The sequence below is a fragment of the Mirounga leonina genome, unplaced genomic scaffold, assembly GCF_011800145.1.
Source record: "Mirounga leonina isolate KUSES-001 unplaced genomic scaffold, KU_Mleo_1.0 Mir_150, whole genome shotgun sequence".
NCBI classification, from domain to species: Eukaryota; Metazoa; Chordata; class Mammalia; order Carnivora; family Phocidae; genus Mirounga; species Mirounga leonina.
In genome coordinates, this window is record NW_023270374.1 from 31,017,381 (window position 1) to 31,039,868 (window position 22,488).

The 22,488-nt window shown below is 44.7% G+C and overlaps 1 long non-coding RNA gene across 1 annotated transcript in view; it reads right to left on the bottom strand.

Moving 5' to 3' along the window:
• The window catches only part of LOC118011484, a 48,931-nt gene that overhangs the window by 23,449 nt on the left and 2,994 nt on the right, over positions 1-22,488 (bottom strand). Inside the window, exon 2 of the long non-coding RNA XR_004679484.1 lies at positions 22,168-22,222. This is a non-coding gene — a long non-coding RNA (uncharacterized LOC118011484). The remainder of the gene's footprint in view (positions 1-22,167; positions 22,223-22,488) is intronic.

Consider the following 22,488-nt stretch of genomic DNA (forward strand, 5'->3'; position numbering starts at 1 on the left):
TGCTGGAGCTAAAATTGTAGCTGGCCTCCCTGATCGGGCTCCCAGCTCACACGCTCTGCAGCCTCTCCACACGGCGCGTATCCACACACGCTTCCCACGTGGGTTGAATTATGGAGGCACCGAACTGCCATAACTCTCCCACTCTCTGAACCGCAGGGCAAGGAGGATCCTTCACCCTCTGTGTGCTTGAATGCTTGGACCCAGCCGGCTGTTAATTTTAACCGTGGCCTCAGAAACAGACAACTGACATTGGTCATTGAGGGCCAGGACCCGAACTGGAGATCTGATGAAAATGATCTCTCTACTTTTTCCAACTTCATTTTGGTTAAAGTAATATTATGCCCCCTTTCCAGAGGCTTCCCTGTGCGTGTATAAGTGCCAGGTTTGGAATCAGGTCGCCGGGTCTCTCGGGTCTGAAGCCTAGGTCACTATTTGACCTGTTCCATCTGATGGAGCTGAAGAGTTTGAACAGACACCATGCTCCAGTACCTTCTGAAAATGATAAAACCAGACCCCACCACTAAAGGTTTCTATTGAAAGAGCCAGGAAATGTGGTCCTCTAGGCCAGATTTTCCTCTGCCTGTCCTGGCCAGGTCACTGTCATTAGGAGAAATGTCAGTTCACAAAGGATAGGACTTGGAACAGAGAACCCTGGATGAAGAAGTAGCAAAGCCAGCTCCGAGCTCTTCCGCATGGCATGGGTTCCAACGTTTACCTTCTTTGTGTCTTCAACCCATTTTATATATAAGCCAGGGCATAACAGTGTCTACCTGAACAGCAGTGTGCCGTGTGAATAAGGCAGTAACCTTCCGAAAGGCAGAAGGAGGGGCAATCTGCCCCCGTGAGGGCATGTTTTTATCACCAACATTGTTTAGATTTGAAAAAGTGGGTGGATTTTTAAGTTCATTTTCTGATTGTGTTTTAACTGTCTACAAACAATGCAACACTTCCAACCTGCAAGAGGGAGCAGAGTGGGAAGAGTTGGGAGAACCTCCCAATTCCTAATTCTTCATGCCCCTAGATCAAGGAATTCCCCCCCGGGGGGGGGGGGAATACAAGGCAGCTGCTGGAAAAGAACTCATAGACCATGAACGTCAATCCATCACTTACAAATTCAGAAACTGAAGCCTCTAAAAGAAAAGTCACTTGCCCAAGATCACGTAGTAAATGAGTGGCAGAGAGAAGGCTAAAACCAATTTTCTCAATATAAAAAGGAGTTTCAGTACAAATGTAAAATGGTATGAGACCAGTATCTTAGGGCCAGAAAAAGCCCCCCAATATTTCCAAGGAATCCAGTCCCTTCAGACTCCAGCCCTCAGATGGAGGGGGCATTGGGCTTGGGTCCCAAAGCCTTGATTTGGGTGCCAACCACCTCACTGGGGAGGGCAGACGAGCCACACTCTGGGGTAGAAATGACTGCCCAAGAGACCAACACAAACAGTGTCACAAAGCAGCACATGATGAGGTGTCAAATTAGGGGAACAAGACCTTGATGCTCCAAGAAAGCAGAGGAGAGCAACCACTTCGGCACCTCCATGAACCCTTTCCAGCTCACCCCATATCCCCCCTGCTTCTCTGAGCCCTTAATCAGTAACTGAAACAGGAGATTTGCTGGGTAATTATATGTTTATGAGAAACAATGGTTTAGGGGAAACAATAAGAGACATGGAGTCAATAGACCTGTGTTTACAGCTCGTCTCTGCCATGTGCTAAGTGACTGGTCTTGGACATCTCCCTTCACCTTTGAGACTTGCTCTATTCTGCCAAGAGGGAATAATAATCCACCCTTCTCATGACTGGTTGAGAGTTGAATGAAGAATGAGGTAGAAGCGTCTATCACTATGTTTGGCTCATGGTGACTGCAGAGTAACTTCCTTTTCTTCAAGTGGACTGCTAACTATTTGAGACCTTATATAACTTAGCATCTCTCATGGCTCCTTCCTCTTGCCATCACAAACATTATTGGTTTAAAGTGACTTAAGAGTGGTCAGGATACAGAAGAGGAATATCCACCCTGAAAGTTGGGTGGGCACTACTTTTCACTGAACATCAATCAGAACCCGAGTTGAATTTCTGGACAACCTGGGTCCGTGGTGTGACTCCATCGGGAGCTTAACACAGAATCCTGCCAAAAACTAAAGAAGAAGAATTACTCCCTCAAACATCTAAGAACCCAGAGGATTTTACTGGTGATCTCTTTAAAATTGCTATATGATGATCTCTACAGCATATTCATTTTCCCAGGAAAATGGCAAATTCAGTAAGATGAATTAAATCCTCATGGTGAAACCTGACAAATCGGTCCCCCCAACAATGAAAACTGCCCCTCAAAATGATGGCCACAGGAGCGCTATACCAAAATTAGTTTAAAGTACTGAATGGTTTATGGAAAAGATTAATTTTATTATTTTTAATCATTTTATTATTTATTACCATAAAAAGAATGCTTTATCTCACACAATAAAACAGAGTTCTATATTAGAGGACATACACACATACACACACACACTTAAGTATAACATGTCTGTGTGTATATTTAACATAAAAGTGTATATATCTGTGTATATATATTTATTTATTATGTTCATGCTATTTTTGGATTATTTGTCTTTGTATTTTTTGTACATTTGTATTATTTGTCTTTGTATTTTTTGTATATTATTTATATGATTTATATATACCTATAAAGCAGATTGGTCATCTTAATAAAGAGCAAATAAGCATTAATTTGTTTTCTGATTATTATAGAAATTGTAGAGAATTCGGAAAATACAATATACCAGTCAGTCAGGGTCTGAAGAGGAGACAAAACCCATACAGCAATTTGAACAAGAAAAGTTTCATACAAAAAATTATTTTTAAAAGGATTTTATTTATTTATTTGACACACAGAGAGAGAGGGAGAAGCAGGCTCCCCACTGAGCAGGGAGCCCGAGGTGGAGCTCGATCCCAGGACCCCGGGATCATGACCTGAGCTGAAGGCAGACGCTTAACCAACTGAGCCACCCAGGTGCCCTTCCAAAGAATTATTAACTATAACACAGAATTACCTACTAAGCGGTAAAGAGAATTCCAAGGAATACAGTAATGGTGGAATAGGAAGCAGTCCCTAACCATAGGGATGAGGCAGAGAACCCAAGGGAGGAACAAATTTGGAAGATGCTTCAACTTCCAAGAGCAGAGATCCAAGTTTGGTTTGCAATGATGCTGCTTTGGCCCAACAGATGGTGGGGAAGTTCCCTGAGGCATGTGCTTCACGGGCACCGGGATAAAATGTCAATCCGCAGTGGGATTGTGGCTGAGCCTCTCTGGAGGTCAGTGTCCCTGGGTGTCCCATTGCCACCCCTTGCTGTAGGAGCAAGACTCAATTCCAGAACCAGGATGAACAGCCCCTTTCTAGCCCAGGGTCTCTCCAGCACCCTCTACTGACACATCTTACCATTGTGTCAGTGGCAAGGGAATGGTGTTCCAGTGTGGTAAGCAGGACAATAATGGATGTATGTATAGTTGAGAGGCACAAATTGATAACCAACACATATAACAAAATATGAGAAAATAAACTAAGATCATCAAGAGGCCAAACAACCAAAAAAAATCTTCTGTGGATATGTCGATAAATATCCTTCCAAAACTTTTATTTATTGTGTGTGTGTGGGGGGGTGTCTTTCCATAGTTTGGGGTCTTTTTACATAATCGAGATTATATTTTATAGCCAATGTACCTATATTGTTTTTTAACTTATCATAACACAAATAATGTTTTATATCATTAAAATTCCATTTAACATCATTTTCCTGGGTGCATAATATTTCACGATGGAGTACATACTTAAATAGGCTTTAGAATCAGTAAGAAAAACACAGCACGCTAATCGATAAATGGGAAAAGGACATGAACAAAAGGACTGTTTACTAAATAGGAACTACAGCCCTTAAACGAAGGTGAGGAAATGCTAAATCTCATTAACAACTAAAGAAAGCTATCCCTATGATGAAAAATACAGCAAAGCTGAGCATCCCCTTGCAGTCATGCTACATTTCCTGTAGCATCTGAGTTACTACTCAAATCAGTTTCAGACAATGACAAATTCTTCAACTCCAAAACTTGTTTTTCTCCAAATGAGAATGGCTGTAAATCATAATTTTCCTCATGCACGTATGTTGTGTGAGTGTGACATTGCTAAGTTTTAAATAGGCACTCAGACAGATGGGAACCAGAACATGACCTTCATCTCTCCCAGGGTTGCCTCCAGAATAATGCTTGGGGTTTGTTTTGAAATGTCTTCCTTGGAGAAGGATTCCCCAGAGGCATCTTATAGACTAAACCCTTGGCTCTGCCTGGCACAGTGCCTACAGTGGTCAGGCCCTGGGAAATGCTCAGGATCCCTGTGGGGGATGAGGCTGCAGGGAGGGGCCCAGCTCCAGACTGGCTCTTCCTGACTTGTTTCTGCTCTGGCCTCAGGGCTGAGCATGACCGGTGTTGCTATCTCTGCTGTGGACTATGACAGAGCTGTGACAGTCCTTTATGGAGTTGCCACTCCCCTCCCCTCGATGCCCACCTACACATTGGAATAGTGGAAAGAAAGCCGGGTTTGGAGAACCCAGCTCCTTCCCCAAATTGCTATATGATCATGGGTAAGTTACATAAGCCCATGAGTGTTGCCCTTCTCACCCAGAGCATCGGGCCAATGCTTGCTCTGTCTATGTTATGGGATCATCGGGGGAAAACGCAACTAATTCAGAGGCCACACGCAAGATGGCCTAGACTCTGAGGCAGACCAGATGTGTTGGATTCAAATCTTGTTTCCACAGCTAGGCATCCGAGAGAAAGTTCACTTAACTTCTCTGTGCTCAGCTTCATGAACTGGAAAAGGGAGATTTCTTATAGCATTATTGTGAGAATTAACTTGCATAATACATAAGCATAAGCATTATAACAAGACCTGGAACCAGTCTTGTTATTACCAGTAATCCCAGTTGAAAAAGTCCTACTCTTCAAGCGTTCCTTCCTACATTCTCTTCTTAATTCCATCATGTCCTCCACACTCCTTCTCAGTTCAACCAAGCAGCATTTTGAAATCTGTACTTTTAATATTTTTGCTACCATCTGACACAATGAATGGCATTTTCTTAGCCTGGATCTCGTCTGAGGTCTAGGATGGCACGCTCAACCCTCTCATGTATTCACTTATCATGCAAGAAAAGTTTATTGAGCAACTACTAGATCCCAGGCCTTGTGTGAGACCCTTGAGGTTATAATTATGACTCAAACTCAGTCCTGGTTATTTAAATCCTGGTGCTCCAGTTCCAACTTGGAAGGCAGGCAAGTAAACAAATGATTTCAGAACCCACTGATAAGTAGGTGATGAAGTCAAGCACAAGGTTCTGTGGGAAACTGAATGAGATGGGGTTGGCTCTTCCTCCCAGGAGTAGGAATGCCCCACTGGGTCATCCAAGCAGGATTCTGAATGTACTCAGCAGACAAAGAGGAGAACGAGTAATCCAGACCAGGAGAACAGAATGTTCAGGAGCACGGAGGTGTGAACACTCATGACCTATCCAGCAGAGGTTGGAAAGTTGACTCTGGCAAAAGTAAAGGGTATGTAAGGAAGAATGGCTGCAACAAGTCACATGGGGAAAAAGGCAGGAACCAGAAAAGACTGAAACACGAGTGAAGGAGTTTGGACATTTTCCTAGAAATTAGCAGTTTAAAACACATGGCCACCAGGCAAGCCTGATTTAATGAGGTCAGTGTCTTTAAAGTTTGTGTTGAATATGGGGCATGTACTACCTATTTGGCCACAGAGCCCACTGTGCCATATTGCCTTATACTGAACCTCTTCCCTTGTATCTCTGATGGGCCTGAGTTTGCAACCCTGCTGGGCTTAATTACTTGCTCAAAAGTTTACACCAGGTACTGACTTCATCAAATCCCTCTGAAAGCTGGGAGGAGGAGGTATTGCGTGTCACAGGGTGTGAGATTGTATGTGGAAAGAACAGCTAAAGAGCTCCTGCTCTAAAATGAAGAAAAAAAGAGAGTAAGAGTTTGCAAGGATCTGAGCTAACCGAAACTCTTATACACTACAATCGCTGCAAGTTTCAATTGGTACAACCACTTTGCAAAACTTCTTGGCAATATCCAAGTTTAATACTGAACATCTGCAGGCCCTACAACCCAGCAATTCCATTCCCAGATACGTGTCCCGCAGCTTTGTGCACACGTGTGGACCCAGAATCAAGTACGAGACTGTTTACAGCAGTGGTATCTATAATAGCCCAAAACTGGAGACGACCCAAATGGATAGTACATTGTGGACAAATTGCCACATGTTCATGCAGAGGTTACTAGACAACCGAATGCTCTATGTCTGTGAAAGCAATATAGATAAATCTCCTAACAGTATTGAGTGAAAGAAGATAAACTCCAAAGGGTATAAGTTGAATGAGTCTGTGTATAAAAAGTACACAACCAGGAAAAACTAAGATGTACTCTTAGACTATGATTACCCCTGGCCGGGAAACAGTGTAGGTCTGCAAGAGAGCAGCAAGGGGACTTCTGGGGGTGGGGGGTAGTGGTGTTCTATGTCTCCATCTGGGAACTGATTTCATAAGTGTGTTTAGTTTGTAAAACTTCATTACTCCGGAAAAAGGCACACTCACGATATTGTGTTTTTCTGAATAGACTTCAATAAAACGGTTTTTACAAATCTAAAAAATAAGTTAGAGGTCACTACATGTAAGGCTATTGCGGTAGACCAGATGACATTTTTGTTAAGGGTCTACTGTCAAATGCTCTTCTAAGTGCCGTAGACACCAAGCTGCAGAACATGGAGGAGAGATTAAACAATCAGCCACTCAGCGGAATACTTTCAGTAAGGAAAAGGCAAGGTGATGAGATACAGCATAAGTGGGTGCCAGTGAAGGATTTGGGGGGGGTTACTTTAGACAGTGTAGTCACTGATTTCCTTCTTCTCAGGCTGCTCGGATTAAGTACTCCTGCGCCATTATAATAATCAGTGGTGTTAAAACTCAGGATGCTGGTGGATCCAAAGCCAGCAGATCTTGCTTCATCCTGGCAGGGAGGCAGGATTTTGACAGCGCTCCCCTGGAGGGGCCATCACGTGCAAGAGTGTGGCGCAATCACCATGTCATAGCAGGCAGGACCCTGCGAGCACAAACTGATGACCCAGGGTTCAAAGTGTCATCACTGGGTACCGGGAAGTAGCATCGTTTGCTGGGTCCCCGCACGATTCTCAGGAGACATTCTCCATCTGTGTGGGGCCCATTTTGCAGGATCCTCTGCTGTCGGCCTCCAGAGTGGACGATATCCCAAGGATACCCTGACAGCATATTTAACATACCCTTCATCTCCACATTTTTTTTTTCCTGAAATGTTTTTTCTTTCCAACTCCCTGGCAGTTCTGAACATCATCAGTGTTCCTTCGTTACCGGGGCTTTTTCAACACACTTTACTTTCGAAAAATTCTTGAATCTTACTTTTTGCCTGTTTAATATCTGAAAAATTTCAGATTTCTTTTTTTTTAAAGATTTTATTTATTTATTTGAGACAGAGAGAATGAGAGACAGAGAGCATGAGAGGGAGGAGGGTCAGAGGGAGAAGCAGACTCCCTGCCGAGCAGGGAGCCCGATGCAGGACTCGATCCCAGGACTCCAGGATCATGACCTGAGCCGAAGGCAGTCGCTTAACCACCTGAGCCACCCAGGCACCCAAAATTTCAGATTTCATAGCTAGTCCCAACATCTCACTAACTCTTCCCTGAGTTAGAGAGCTCATTGGAAGAAAAGAGATACACGTTTTTTAAGACAGACCAACATTAAAATGGAAGGTTTTAGTCTTTAATAATATCACTGGAGACTATAAAATTAAGTGTGCTGCATGCATGTAAAATCCTAATCACCATTTTCATGGCAGAACATGCAGCAGCGACAACTTGAAGATATCTCAGCTTTCCAGAAGGAGTTATTGCCAGATCCAGTTCTGTTTCAACAACACCGGCTCTCCAGTCTGTCCCTGCATCTCCAGATCCTGTCTATTTTGCAAGTCTGGCTTAGATATTAACATTCCTAGGAAGGCTTTCCTGATAACCTTAGCCAGGAATGTCTTCTGCAGCCCACCTGTTGTACCTGTCCTTTATACCTTCCTGACACAGGACTACAAGAGAGATGTCTATTTCCCCAGCTGGCCTGCAGTGTCTTGAGAAAGGGGACTGGGTCTGAGTTAGCTTTGCATCTTCTACCACCCAGCATCATCACCATCACCATCATCATCACAAGTCATACCCGCTGAGCTCTCACCCCCCGCTGCGGGAATGAAGGCACTTCCTTCACATCCTTCAGCACTAGAACTAAAAGCCCAGGGAGTCTGGCTCCTATCTTCAGTGCTGGTTGGCCTCTTCCCTAGCCCAGAATGAAGCACGAGGGAAGGTCATTATGATGTGTTGAGTGAATTGGCCCCTGAGCTTGGTGGTGGCTTGGGATTGGTTTGAACAGAAAAAAAAAAAAAAAAAGGAAGTGAATTCCAGTCTCACTAGAGTTTTGTGGTACATTTAAGAGAAAGACTGAGGGTCTTTGTGCCAAGACTGCCAGGGACCTCCTTGCTGAACTGAGGTCTGCGATGTGTCCTCTGAGCACCCCAGCATTCCAAACAGCTATACCACCATTGTCTCCTAGAATGTCCATCCAGCTGCTGGGAGGATTCCCCAGGAGGCATGCTGTGAGGACAGGTGGGCCTCTCGGAGTGGAAGGGAGACATACTTAAGCAGTTGGCAGTGATGGGCTTTTTCCATTCCTTTTATTAACTCCCATTGACTTCCATTATAAAAATGAAGATGCATTCCCATGGGACAAAACATTTGGCCTCACCACTAGACAAGAGTGACCTGTATGAAGGAAACAAATCCTTTTCAATCAGCTGTTTAAGGGAAAAATGATAATGGATGAGAAGACCTAAAGGAATAATGATAATCATATCCAGAAAGCAATGTCGAATGGCATAAAACATGAAGCAGGAAGAAAAATGCCTTTTAGCAATAAATAAATAAATAAATAAATAAATAAATAAATATAAATAAATACCGAGAAAGGAGGCCCACCAAAGGAGTCCAAGCAAATGTGGGGAGATTCATTTACTTACTTACTTTTTTCACCCATGTATTCATTTAGTCAGTATACACCACTCATTAGTGTTGTCTGCACCCTGTTTGACGTGGGGGAGGAAAAGACAAACTAGAAGGTGCTCAGGAAGCGGGACCGGGGGCCTGTGGTTGGTGGGCATTCAGGTGCTGTCCCCACCATTACGCTATGGACTCCAGCCCTGGAGAGTCGGCAAGGCACGGATTCCAGAACTGGACCGTGTGGGCCGGACTCCTGTTTTGCAGCTTACCACTTGTTACCCTGAGTGAGGCATTGAACCTCATGGACCTCAGTTCCCCTGTCTATAAAGTAGGGAAGGTAGTCTCTGGCACAAAAAAGTTGTTAGAAGGATTAAATGAATTAACGTTTGTAAAGCCCTTAGAAATGGGATACAAATGCAGTTCCACCATCTGTTATCTGCAAGAGTTCGGGAAATCAGTTTACTTATCTGTAAAATAGGCAAATTACGCAGCTAAGGATTATAGATATGAAAATCATTACACATACATATATGTATCTACATCACACATGTATATATACACACTGCGTATAAACCTACATACATATCTAGATATACATGAATATATATATACACATATATGCATATGTATCTATACACGTATCTATCTAGATATGTCTGTTGTATGTATATTATGTATGTAGAACATGAAGGTATAAAGTGTTTGACAGTGCGTAACACCCAGAAAACACTCACAGAGCTATGTGTTAAGCACTATGCAACCTTCACCTACCTATACCTATCTCCTATAATTTTGTCATTTTATTATTATTTAATAGGAAATGAAGCAGAAGGGGATAGTGGATCTTTTATATATTTAAAAATACGATTTCCTGAGCTTCCATCATGGGCAAGGCGCTGAGATTTCACGGTCAACAGAGAAAGAGCTGACGGCTGTGCTCAGGGCGCTTCTGGTTGAGCCAGTTGCCCTCGCTTGAGCAGCTGAGTGGACGGTGGTGTCCACTCCGCTACAGAAAATGAGAGGGAAGAACAACCTGGGGAGGGAAGTTCCCGAGGTCAGTTAGGGACGGACGAGGGCAATAGAAAGCGATGGCAGGAAGACATGCGGGTTTGGAACTGGGGGCGGAATGGGCTGTGGCACGGGCGTGGGAGAATAAGATCGCCAGACCGAACAGATGGAGTGAGAAGCAGTAGCAGGTGAAGAAGAGAACTCTTGGTAACTCTCAATTTTTTTAAGATTCACGTAGAGAGACAGTTGCAGTGAGGGAGACAGAAAAAGCCAGACATGTAAGAGATCCAGGATTCTGCAAGGAATATAGAGAAGGGCAGCACGAAAGGGATCCTGTCCTTGCAGCCTAGAAAAGCAAAGACATTTACACGGCGGTCAGAAAGCGACCCAGGTTTGGTGTCATCCATGTCGTGGCAGCAGTCGACGAAGCCGAACTTTGAGACACCGCCAGCTTGTCACGAGGCTCTTGCAGTCCGGCGGCTTCTCCTTTCCTGGAAATTGCTCACATTCTGTTCTTAACGATCCTTACTCTACAGTTGACTCAGAGCTCTCTGCCATCTGGTCGGGGCCTCACCAGTGCGAACTGGGCAGGGCTGCCGCCACTATGTCCATCCACAGATGAGGAAGGGATGAGTTCAGAGGGGCTCAATAAAGTTGGAGGAGGCTTGCAGATTTATTGGCATCCTGCAACACGCTTGCTGTTCTCCACCCGACCTGGCCTTGGAGAATGGTGTCTTCTGAGATCTATTTGCAGAAATGATGCTCTACATCTTCAAGGGTCTTCGAGGAGCACGCTGGATCCACATGACCCACACCATACGGAGAGCTAACTTCCTTAAGTCCTTTGGAAAGTGAATAAAGAAATACGTAGGGGACTAAACCTGGTATTCGGGCATTTTCACAGTGACAGAGGGAAAAGGCAGAGAAACACGTTGCTGTGTGTCATTATATCCCACCCTCTCTCCCCACCCCCAACCAACGGAGCAACAAGGTTGGGTCCCCAGGGATGGCATGGGCAGCAGCCTGTGCCCGCTCCCCTCCCGGGGGAGTGGGGATGCATCTCCTATTGGCGGTGGCTCAGTACATGGGCCAAGCCTCCTCTGTTCACATATTGCTGCAGGTGACTTGGGACCTCAGCTCTGACTCTGGTTCCCTTCTTCCTGTAGTTCAGTCAGACCTTCTTATTTCTGAAGTCAGCAGCTTCCCTCTGCATAGAGACACAGGATGTGTGTCTCCACCAAAAGGCAGGAGCCACCGGGGAGGGAGGAAGGAATGAAACAGTGCTGGGGGGCTGAGCTGAAAGAGGCATGTGTGTGTGTTGGGGGGGTGGGGTTTGGGAGGATGACGCTGAGGATGTCAGACACAAAAGCCATTGTGTTGCGGGTCCAGTTGACTCCTCGCATTTAAAGTCCATGGCATATGCCAAAGAGGTGGGGTTTGGATTTGGGGTAACCAGAGCAGAGGGACAAAAGGAGCTGAATGCAGCTCCTTACTAGACAGAGATGGTCAAGGCGTACGCAGACAGAGCCTCCAACAGGACTCTTGAGTGCTGCTCAGTAAACCAGGGCTGAAGCACTTGGGAATGAATGGAACCTTCCAGAAAGACAGGAGGGGGTGGGATTTGCAGGCTGCACCCCAACATCCCAGTACAAGCAATGCCAAGCGTCTAGCAGCAGACTCCTTTCACATTCCACAATCCCGTGGGCCTGCGAGCTTGCCCAGGTCAGGATTAATGAATCCAACCACACAGCTAATCGCAGCCAGGACTCAGCCCAGAGGAGCCAGCACGTAGGAGGCAGGGCCCCAGAGGGGGCCAGGGGACCCCGCTGCCAGACACCCTGCAAGGGAGTTAGCAGATCTGCTGCAACTTTCAGTTCAGTGTATTAACATGTGCTGAGCTGTCGGTCCTGTTCCACAGAATCTTTAAGTTAACGTGGCAGACATTTGGCTGACTGCGACTTAGAGCATTTAAATTATGTCAGAAAATTATACTGTTTTTCCTCATAAAAGTGAGTTTTAGATAGCTTGCTTCATTTTTTAAAAACATTTTACTGCACAGGGAGAAATATATATACATGTAGCATATGTTTATATATAGAAGCATAATAGACCTATAGAAAAGTAGAACCTACATACATAGTATAGCTCACTGAATATCACAACTGAACACACTCATGCAACCAACATCCAAATCCAGAAATACAGCACCCCAGCACCCTGAAAGTCCCTGCAATGTTTAACTCTTAACTTAAAAAAAAAACCTCTGTCTTAGCAACTCTGCCAATCCCAAGAAATACCTTTCTGATTTAGGTTGAAAACAAAAGGAAATACTATATATACAATGTGCAGGCTCTCACTCTCCCGCATACTTTCTGTACACATCTCTCCTTCAAAGGGAATGACCCCTTGTCCCCGGCTTGCCCTGCAAAGCCCGTGGAGAGTCACTTCAACTCTGCTGAAAGGACACATAGCCCTTCACAGTGGCCGTTGGGCTGTGCAGTCACTCAGAAGTTGCCCGTGTGCCTGGATGAATGTCCTGAATCCTGCTGATTGACTGATGTTCTGCACGTCATCCTTCTAAATTCCGACGCAGCAGCCAACATGGAACAGGTGATTTCCACCACCAGCACTTACGTAATTTCCTGTGGGTTCCAGCAGAACACTTGGCACCATTTCCTTTACAGGGAATGCACACTTTGGAATTGCTAGAATCTGCTTCCAGTATATTCTGAGCCTAGAGTCTTTGCTTGGGATCGGAATGGAGGAGGGGTGCAAATATTTCTCCAAAACTATATGCAAAGTTTTCAGTGTTTTTCTGGGAAGATGCTCGAAGTTATGTAATATTTCCACACTCTGCCCATTTCCCCCAAGAGGTTAAGAGCCTCTCTCTTTGACTGTGTTCGCTGAGGGCAGGCACATTGATCTTCAGCTTGCACCCATAATGTGATGTTTTACCCACCCTCCAGCCACCAGCCTGTGTGATGGAAAAACATGGGAAATTATAGTCAAACACACTGCTCCCCGCCCACCCCTCCCCATGTGATTCTGGGTAACTTTTTCAAGCTCTCTGAGCCTTAGTTTTCTCAGCAGTAGAACAGGTATAATAATGCCCACTGCATTATTTATATAGGTATGTATGTGTCTGCCAAGGCATTTGGCTCACTGGAAGATTTCGAGAAGTCCAGTTACCTCCACCTCTCTCCCTGATTCCAGGGCACGCTGGAATGGGGAGAAAGGTTGGGCTCGGGGTGATTTGGATATTTTCAGACTAATAGCCAGGATGAGGTTGAGGCTGGCCACGAGATGGTAATGCCATCCAGAATGGTCATGGGACAGCAGAGAGAGCAAAGTATCCTGTGTGTCTTGGGTAATTAATAAATCTCACCACCTCTAGCCAGAAACATTTTCTCTCCTGTGGATGGCCCATAGGCCTTTAAAACACCCCTCCCATCTGGCCCTGCTGTGGTAGGCAGTCTATCAAAGTTCATGATTTACTGCCTTAAAACAATGCAGATGAGCTTTATTTGCATCCACCACTGGAGCTGGCAGGATGCTAGATACTCAATAAATGCCAAATGAATTTAAAGTTCAAAGTCTATGACTGAGTTTCACTTGAAATTATAAGTAAAACAGTGTACTTGAAAGTCTACGTGGTTCCCTCTTCTCCCCCCTCCCCCCAGAAGAGAGGACAGATAGCTTTCATCAGATTATCAAATGTGAGAACGTTAATGGTGACCTTTGAAAGAGGATCTACCCCTTAGTCATCTCTAGACGTCCTTATCCACACCAAATACTCAATAGACATGTGTTTCAGGGGAATCATCAGACCCTCCCGATCGTCTTTCTGATCAACTGACTTACAGCTGCTATATGGACTCTGTGCGTCGTCACTGGCTTCCTGTCCCACTTATAACATCCACCTACATTATCCATGGCCCAACCTCTAAGACAGGTGATGTTTTCCTGAGGTTCTCTCCTACAGAAGGGGAAGAACATATCTGTAAATAATACCTAGAATTTGATTTAGATTTGCAAGTATACAGTCATCAAGATGACAACTCCAGCTGGTAGAGAGGGCCAAAATAATAGCCCATTATGAAAGTGATAATAGAATACTAATATCAATAATATCTACCATTGATGAATACACTTAAAGAACCAAACATTGGACAGATTACTAATTGTGAATAATCTTATCATATATTTTTAAAGACTTTATTTATTTATTTTACAGAGAGAGAGAGCACTAGCAGGGGGAGTGGCAGGCAGAGAGAAAAGCAGGCTCCCTGCAGAGCAGGGAGCCTAATGCCGGGCTTGATCCCAGGACCCCGGGATCATGACCTGAACCGAAGGCAGATGCTTAACTGACTGAGCCATCCAGGTGCCCCCTCATCATATTTTCTGAAGAAAGAAGTAGGGGCGTGCACAGATCTACCATAACATAAATGCATTGTCATTCTCCAGCAAGACCTGCTAACAGTTTTGGACCAAAGAAAGAGAAGGGACCTAGTTAGATCTATTGACTGCCCGCCATGTGCCAAGTTACACATGAAGGGCTTTGCATGGCAGCCAAGTCTCAGAAACCCCTGAAGAGTTCCAGGGCAGATGCTGCAGGCAGTTGGTAATTGTGGGCTAAACTAGACTGAATGGTTTGACCAAAACCTACTTAGGAGTCCTGGTCATATCTTCCTTACCTGAGGTTCCAGTCTAGATTTACAACAGTAGGTGTTCAAACTACTGAAGAACTGATGAACGACAGTCCCTATGATCCCTCGAATGCTGGCCTTCTCTGGTTAAAAGTGGGATAGATCTTACATCCAGAAAATGGTGAGGTTGCCATTCAGAGTTGAGATGCTGGGGAGGAAGGAGCAGAGTCTGCTAGAAAGACACCTGGACCATGAGAATCCCAAGCAGTAGTTCTAGGTCCACTCCTTAGAACCCCTGAACGATCACAATGAGCTTCAATGTCCCTATCTTGAAAATAATTGTGTTTGTCCCAAACAGTTATATTATTGAAATCACTAAAAAATGCTAAGGAATGCAAATTATCATGCAGAAAAAAGTCACCAGGCAGAATTAGAATGCTATACACATGAAATGAGCATTTATTAACCTTTTGGTAGGTATCACCAAATATGGTCACACATTAAGATTCTAGAGTCACATCTGGGTCTGAATCTCAGCACCAGCTTTTATAAGCAGTGTGACATTAGATATACCAAGTAACTCCAGAAGCCAAAGCCTCTACATCTATAAAATGGGGTAATAATATGTACAGACCACTCGGAGTTGTGAGAACTAAGGTAAATATAAAGAATTTAACATAATGCCTAACACACGGTTAGTGCTCACGGTGGCTACAACTACTAATATTAATATTATGTATACAACTTTCATTTCATGTATATCGTGAGCAATGGTATGCCCAGACATGGTCCCCACTGACCCCCATGAGCCAACTGTGTGCATCTCTTTCCAACCTTGTGTTCAATGATACCATGTTTAGCTTGAAATTGGCTGTAGTGGGAGTTACTTACACCACGAAAATTGGCAAATAGTACAAACCAGAGTCAGTATGTTTTTCTGGAGAGTTGGTTTACCAGTATCCCCCTGGTTATGAATATTGAATGTGTTTTAGTTTAGGTACTAGAAACAGTTCCTGAGATAGAGGTTCACATGCAGATGAGTTATTTAGAGAGTGCTCTCAAGTTAAATCTGTAAGGGGATGAGGGAAGCCACATGTGGCAAGACAGGAAAACCTGTGAGCTCCCCTGAAGACTGGTCTCAGTCTGGACAGCACCACACAGTATTCCCTTTTCCTTGAGGCAAGGGAGCCAAGCTTTTCTACTCCCATATTAATTGGCCATTGGCTACTGACCACCTCCTGGGGGGAATATAGCTTCCCAGGCATTTCTGGGGAGACAGCTCCTAATCTCAGCGTAATTCTCTAGAAGAGTGTTCAGCGCTGCTGAGAGACAGATGTACCAGCTCAGCAGGAGACCAGCCATATCTACTACAATATGGAGACAGATCATTGTCCTAGACATTTGAACTAGCATGGGTTTGGGAAGCCACTTCTCCGAAGTGTGTGGTGCAATTCAGAAGGGTTGTCTAGTCAATCAACAAATGTTATTTAATGTGAGCTACGTTTCTGGTAACGAGATCAATGCTGTGGCATCCTACACTGAAGGAGTTTGCATTCCAGCTCGGATTTAGACATTAAACACATGCTCCCACAAATAAACATGCATTTTCAACTGTGATGGTTGCTCTGAAAGGGAGAAGGAACACAGTACTCTTGGATAAAGAGAGGGGTTTGACTGACAAGGAAGCCCTGGAGGGCTTCCCTTAAGAAGTGACAATTGAGCAAAACTATGAAGCTTTGAGTTGGAGTTTTCTAGAAGCGGGAGTGGGGTAGATCTAGAAGTGGGAGGCGCTGACATCAGGCAAGGAAGTGAATCTTCCTTTGGGTCCAGCTCGAGGGTGCACTTTTGTGTAGACATGAGTCCCTGAGGCCCAAGGAGTGGGACGGCTCTTGGAGGCCACGGGAAGTGGGGAAATGAGGAAGCAAGGAGCGTTATCTTTGCTCTTTTGAGAACAGTGTTTAGAAGGCAGGCCAGTTTTTCTCTATTTCTACTGAGATTCTAGAAATCTCTATTTTGAAAACAAGACTATTTTTATGTTTTCTAAGATTGGTTACTTTCTGTTTTCCTTTGATGTTTACAAAAGTGCCTTTTGAAAATCCCTGCCTGATTTAGCTGTGCCAAGGAGAGGGGGGTGTTTCCTTACTAAGTCCTGGAGCTAAACGGAGGGGGAAGGATAGGTTGCTATATATACAAACACACACACACACACACACACACACACACGGGTGTGTACAATGTGAATGAATGTGTGATGCTGTGAGCATGTGTGAGTGTGTCTGTCTGTCTGTCTGTCTATCTGCCTTGCTGACCAGCGCTGGGAGGTGGCGAGTGGGGGAGGGGGAGAAGAGTGGAGGGGGCGAGTTTTGCAGGGAGGAGGGGGAGGGGAAGTGCTCATTGCTGCTTCTCAACCTATTATTAAAGAGAAACAACATTCCCAGCAGGAGGCAGAAGGGTAATAAAACCAGTGGCTCCACAATTTATGATGCTAACTGAGATTCCATAGTTTGAAGCTAGACTATCCCCCAGCATCAAGGTCAACAAGCCGGCAATGCTCAGGCTCCCAAAGAGCTCCCCCGTGCCCACCTATTAATCAGCCCATTGCCGAAAATGCACCAATGAGCCCTGCTCTGGAAACATCATTAATAAGCAAGGACAGGCCAAATTGCTAAGAATTCCAGGATAAGGGCAGGAAGGCAAGGAAAAAAAATATTTATAGACACACATGTGCATGTTTGTGTATGGGGTGTAGCCCATTATGCATACTGAGCCATCTATTACAGAGGTCATATATAAGTGTGTCTATTCATTTTCTGTATACTTTATATTATATGAGAAATTTTTAAGCTTTAGAACCTTGCCAGATGGAATTAGAGCAATTGTTCTTCTGCTGAGACTTTGGGAAATTAATGAGGTCCGCACACAGAGCCTGAGAAAATAGAAATTTTTTCTTTCTTTCTTTCTTTTTTTTTTTTTTAAGTGCCCAGTTTCTAAAAATACAGCCGCCACAATCCCAGAGAGAGTGATCAGTTTAGTGGTTAATCTTGAGGCCCATCAGTGGCCCTGGCGTATCTTTTGGGTTATTGCAATTCTGAATGGAGCTTTAATCAGCTTAGCCCAGCCTGGACTCCAAGGGCCTGCGGGCAAAGGGCATTTTCCTACAAATCCTCTGGAAACCATCTCCTCTGCTCAAAGTAAATGGATCATTTTCTCTCCAGCTCCGTCCTGGAGTGCAGAGCTTAACTTTCTTTTGTGTTCAGGAAAGAAAAAAGCAGTAATAGGGAAGAAATCTAGGCAATCTGAACCCCAAAGAGCATTTTCTTTACACTAAGGCTTCAATATTGCCTGGGAATTTAGACCCCAAGTTGGAAATCTCAGCCCCAAGAATGTGTTTCTGTTTTAATGTTCTATCGTCAAGACTTCTCCTGGATTCCCTGTTCCCGTCAGAGACCACCCTGAAAAGGAACTCGGTGCCACTTTTCTCACTCTCCAAGCCCCACGGGAGGAGTCTCTGGCCAATATGGCGACCTCCCATTCTGATGGCTTCTCTCATAGAATGCATGGGGTGGGGAAAGGAAGGCCCAGCTCTGGGTCCCCGCCTCAGGAGGATGAGCCAGCTGGTCCCAAACAAAACCACTGCTGGCTTGCTTCCTCCCTCTGCTCTAGTCTTTGCCTCCCGTTTGGAACAGGAAGGCCTTTTTGTCAGCAATCACCCCCAAAGGGTGTTTTCCTATTGCTTAACAGACCTCGGGATCAGAAATATTGTCTGTTTGGTCTGAATAACAGAAAATGGCTCTGGGGTAGATTTTTAAGGGGCTCTTCTTGCTTGCAGTGTAGGGCAAGGTATATATATTCTTACTGAGCATGTATTACACATCTGCACTGTAGTTTAAGTATTTACATCCATCATACAATATTCTTTGATAAAATGGGAACTCAAAAGATAATTTCCCAAGATCCCAGGCCTAGTGAGGTTAGGAGCTGGAGTTTTCACCCAGGATTGTCTGATCCAGAGCAGTTTCTGTGTCCCCATGAGCCCTATTCCACAGTTACTAATTTTCAGAACTTCCAGTAGACAGAGTTAAGCTCACTAAACTTTGATTTCATGCAGATGGATAATTGAGCCTGTCAGCTGGTCAACAGCAGAAAAGAGACAAGAATTCAAGTAAGACAGGGCTCTTTGTTCTGTGTCTCTGTGTGATAAAAAGATGGGAGATGGGCATCCTCCCTCTGCTCCAGTCTTTGTAGAAGGTCCTTTACCTTCCCCATTGAGCCCACCCAGAGGGGTGCCTATGGAACTATGAGGAACGGAGTTCATTCGTTCATGCATCCTGGGCAGGAGTGATGGCAGGATGGCAGTTGGAGGACCAAAGGCAGCTTCCACCCAAGAACCAAGCTCAGTACACAGCCTAAGACCAAGTGCTCTTTCCTGGAGTCCCTGAGGACTAGGTCCTCTGCACAAGACAGGCAAACTGAGAGCAGTTTCCAGGGCTGGCGTTCCTGGAAATAGATCCTGACTCACAGACTTCCCAGAGAGAAAGAGATACACACTGTGGAGCCAAGGGAGATGGGGAGGACAGTGGCTACTGTTGTTGTTTCTGTCTTGATCTTATTAAGACTAGGGGGGAGGACCCATTGTGCTCCTAAGGGCTGCTGAGATAGGAGGTATGTTCACAGGATGGAAGCATTTGGGTTTTAATTAAAAACACAGACTCTCTGACCTTAGCATGATAAGCTAGGGAATGAGGAACCTGGGGCCAACTTTCCAAGCAGCTTTGGGGAAACTGAATATAAGTCTTTTACCTAGCAATTTCTTGACTTTGAGCAAGCTACATTTTCATGCTGTACTTTGGTTTCACTCTTAATGTGGCTGGCACTTAATACTTCTTGATTATCTATCTAAATTATGACAAATATGGGATTTTTCCAACCCAGTTCTAAGCATAAGCTTGCCTACCACGATATCCTCATTATTCATGTTTCTCCTCAGGAGAGAGGAAAAGGGAAGGAATACTAGCTGAGAATTTACTCCGTACCAGGTACCCTAGCAGACATTTTACAGGCATTAATCCACATTCATCCTCAACCCACATATCTTTTGCCCCATATATAGGTGAGTTTCAGAGAGGTTTCAGATTTTATCTTATCTCAGACAGCCCTGAAATAAAGAGCTACAGTTTAGACCCAAGTCTGTCTGATGCTTGTCTATGCCCCAGCTCTCTCTGACCCTTGGCATCACACTTACTCATTTTTACACTCACACCAAAAACAAAGGATGAGTCCTCTTGTACTCCATGTAGTCTCTTCCCCAACACGTTACTTCTGATTGCAAATGGACCCTGCTCACTCAACGAGGCCTCTTATTTGCAAATTAATATCTTCATGTCCAGTTGCTTATCCATTTCCACTCATCTAAGTCTAAAGGAATGCATTGGACACTCCTGCTAACTCCTCTCCACTTGAAGCTAAATGCCCCGAATCCAACTTGTCCTTGGGCCTCTAGCTAAGTCTATGGAGTAGAGTAGGTGCCAAATGATATTGTCTGGGTGCAGAACATGAGCAGGCCTCACCCCACGTTCCTAATCCACTTCCTCTCCTGACTTCCCATTTTGGGGTTGATAGGATGCTGTTCTAACATCAGCCAAGATTGCAGGGCCAGTGCCACATAAATGCTTCTTTAGCCAAGGCCTGGACCTCGGCAGCTGCCCAGACGATCCCAGGGTCAGCGGTGGGGGTAGCTGAGCAGGTATGCCAATTCAGAGGGGCAGCAATTTCAGGAAGGGAAAATTAACTCAGCGATTGTATATCCAAAGTCAAGTGGTCAACCAAAAAAAAAAAAAAAAAAAGGTACTTACTCAGCCTTTTCAAGATAAACAACCCGACCCCACCCCCGGTACCCCCAGGAGAGACGATAGGAAAAGAGTAACCTCTAAGTACAAACATGGTGCTTCATCCTTCAGCTCCATGCTCCCCCCGTAGATTTTTCACCAGCCTCCCCACCACTTGTATTGTCCCAACTCAAACTTATTTTCACATGATGGACTGTCCCGCCTTCAGGGTTTGGGGGCCTGTGTCCATTCCTTTACTGTTTAACTGAGAGGCGACGACGTAGACCAAGGACTCTTGAGTTTTTAGAATTTGATTTCTTTTTTTCTTCCATAACCAAGGGCTCGGGCTCTGTCTGGCTCTACCCGGTTCTGTCTGGCCATGCTCTGTCCTCTGAAATAACTTCCCCGCTTCAGTTCTCCTTCTCCTTTCTGAACCAGTCCCTTCCTGCTTCTCCTCTGGCATTTCTAGTGGAGCCTCATGATGTCGGGTCCAGCTGTTTGTAATCACCTCCCTCCGCTTCTTGGGGGGAATGACTCAGCACTCTGCCTTTTCTGTTTGCTGGGTTGTTGGGTTGGTTTGTTTTTGTTGTTGTTGTCGTTGTTTTAAAGAAACCAGATATTTGTTTAACATAGTCTCTGGAATAGCGTGGCCACAAGATGCTTACTTAGGCTTCCCTTGTATCAGCTGGACCCACCGTTCTCAAGTTGCTTTGTGGGAAGAGGTTAGATTCAAGAATTAGAAGGCGCTGGACTTGCACTCCACCTGTAATCTTATGTGCTGGTCACCTCGCCTCCCCGAGTCTCAGTTTTCCCATCTGTAAAAAGGGGTCACGGCACATCTTTCACAGGGTTGTCACAAAGGTAAGATGAGAAAATGAATGGAAAAGTCCCAATGTAGAGCTGCTCACACATGGGATTATTTATACTCCAAATATTTTCTTTCTTTTCTTTCTTTCTTTCTTTCTTTCTTTCTCTTTCTTTCTTTCTTTCTTTCTTTCTTTCTTTCTTTCTTTCTTTCTTCTTTCTTTCTTTCTTTCTTTCTTTCCTTTCTTTCTTTCTTTCTTTCTTTCTTTCTTTCTTTTTCTTTCTTTCTTTCTCCTCAGATATCCAATCAGCAATTACATCAGACAAATTCTTCCTTCCAAACGTCTTGAATATGCTCCCAGTTCTCTTCCATTTCTGCTGCCCTGTTTTAATCAAGGCCAGAGCGCTTCTTTCTGAACTTTTAGGATAATCCCCCAGGTGACTTCTCAGCTTCTCACCTTTGCCTTCTTCACATCAGATTAATTCTCCTAAACTGGCTCTCCTGTCCCCGCTTGAGCACCCACACCCGACACTTCAAGGTCAGTCTTAGCTGCAGGTCTGAGGTTCACCCCTGTGGATTCAGCTCCATGTGCCCAGTCCCCTGAGCCAGCTTCTACTGAAACAGGGGACCCAGGGGTGCCTTGTAGCTGACCACATCTAAGTCATGCTGGCAGAGGCTTTCCATCACCACAGAGATTTCACTCCAACCCCTATTTCCCATGACCTTGCTCCCCAAGTCCACTCTCATTACCCTCCATTTCTCTAGTCTTGTCCTTGCAGTCTGGAGTATCTTCCATCTTAAAACACTGAAATGTCACCAGAGAAAGTGTTGGACTCACAGAGACTAGGGTTTGAAGCTCATTTGTAAGGAGTAACTTCTGCAAAATCACTTAACCTCACTATTATCAGTTCTTCTGGGTATAAAAGGAAGCTGCTGATCCCCATCTCAGACCAGTGGGGCCAAAGTACCCAATGACTAACAGAAACTACTCCACAAGTACCCATCTCTCTCTTCTTTTTTCTTTCTTTCTTTCTTTCTTTCTTTCTTTCTTTCTTTCTTTCTTTCTTTCTT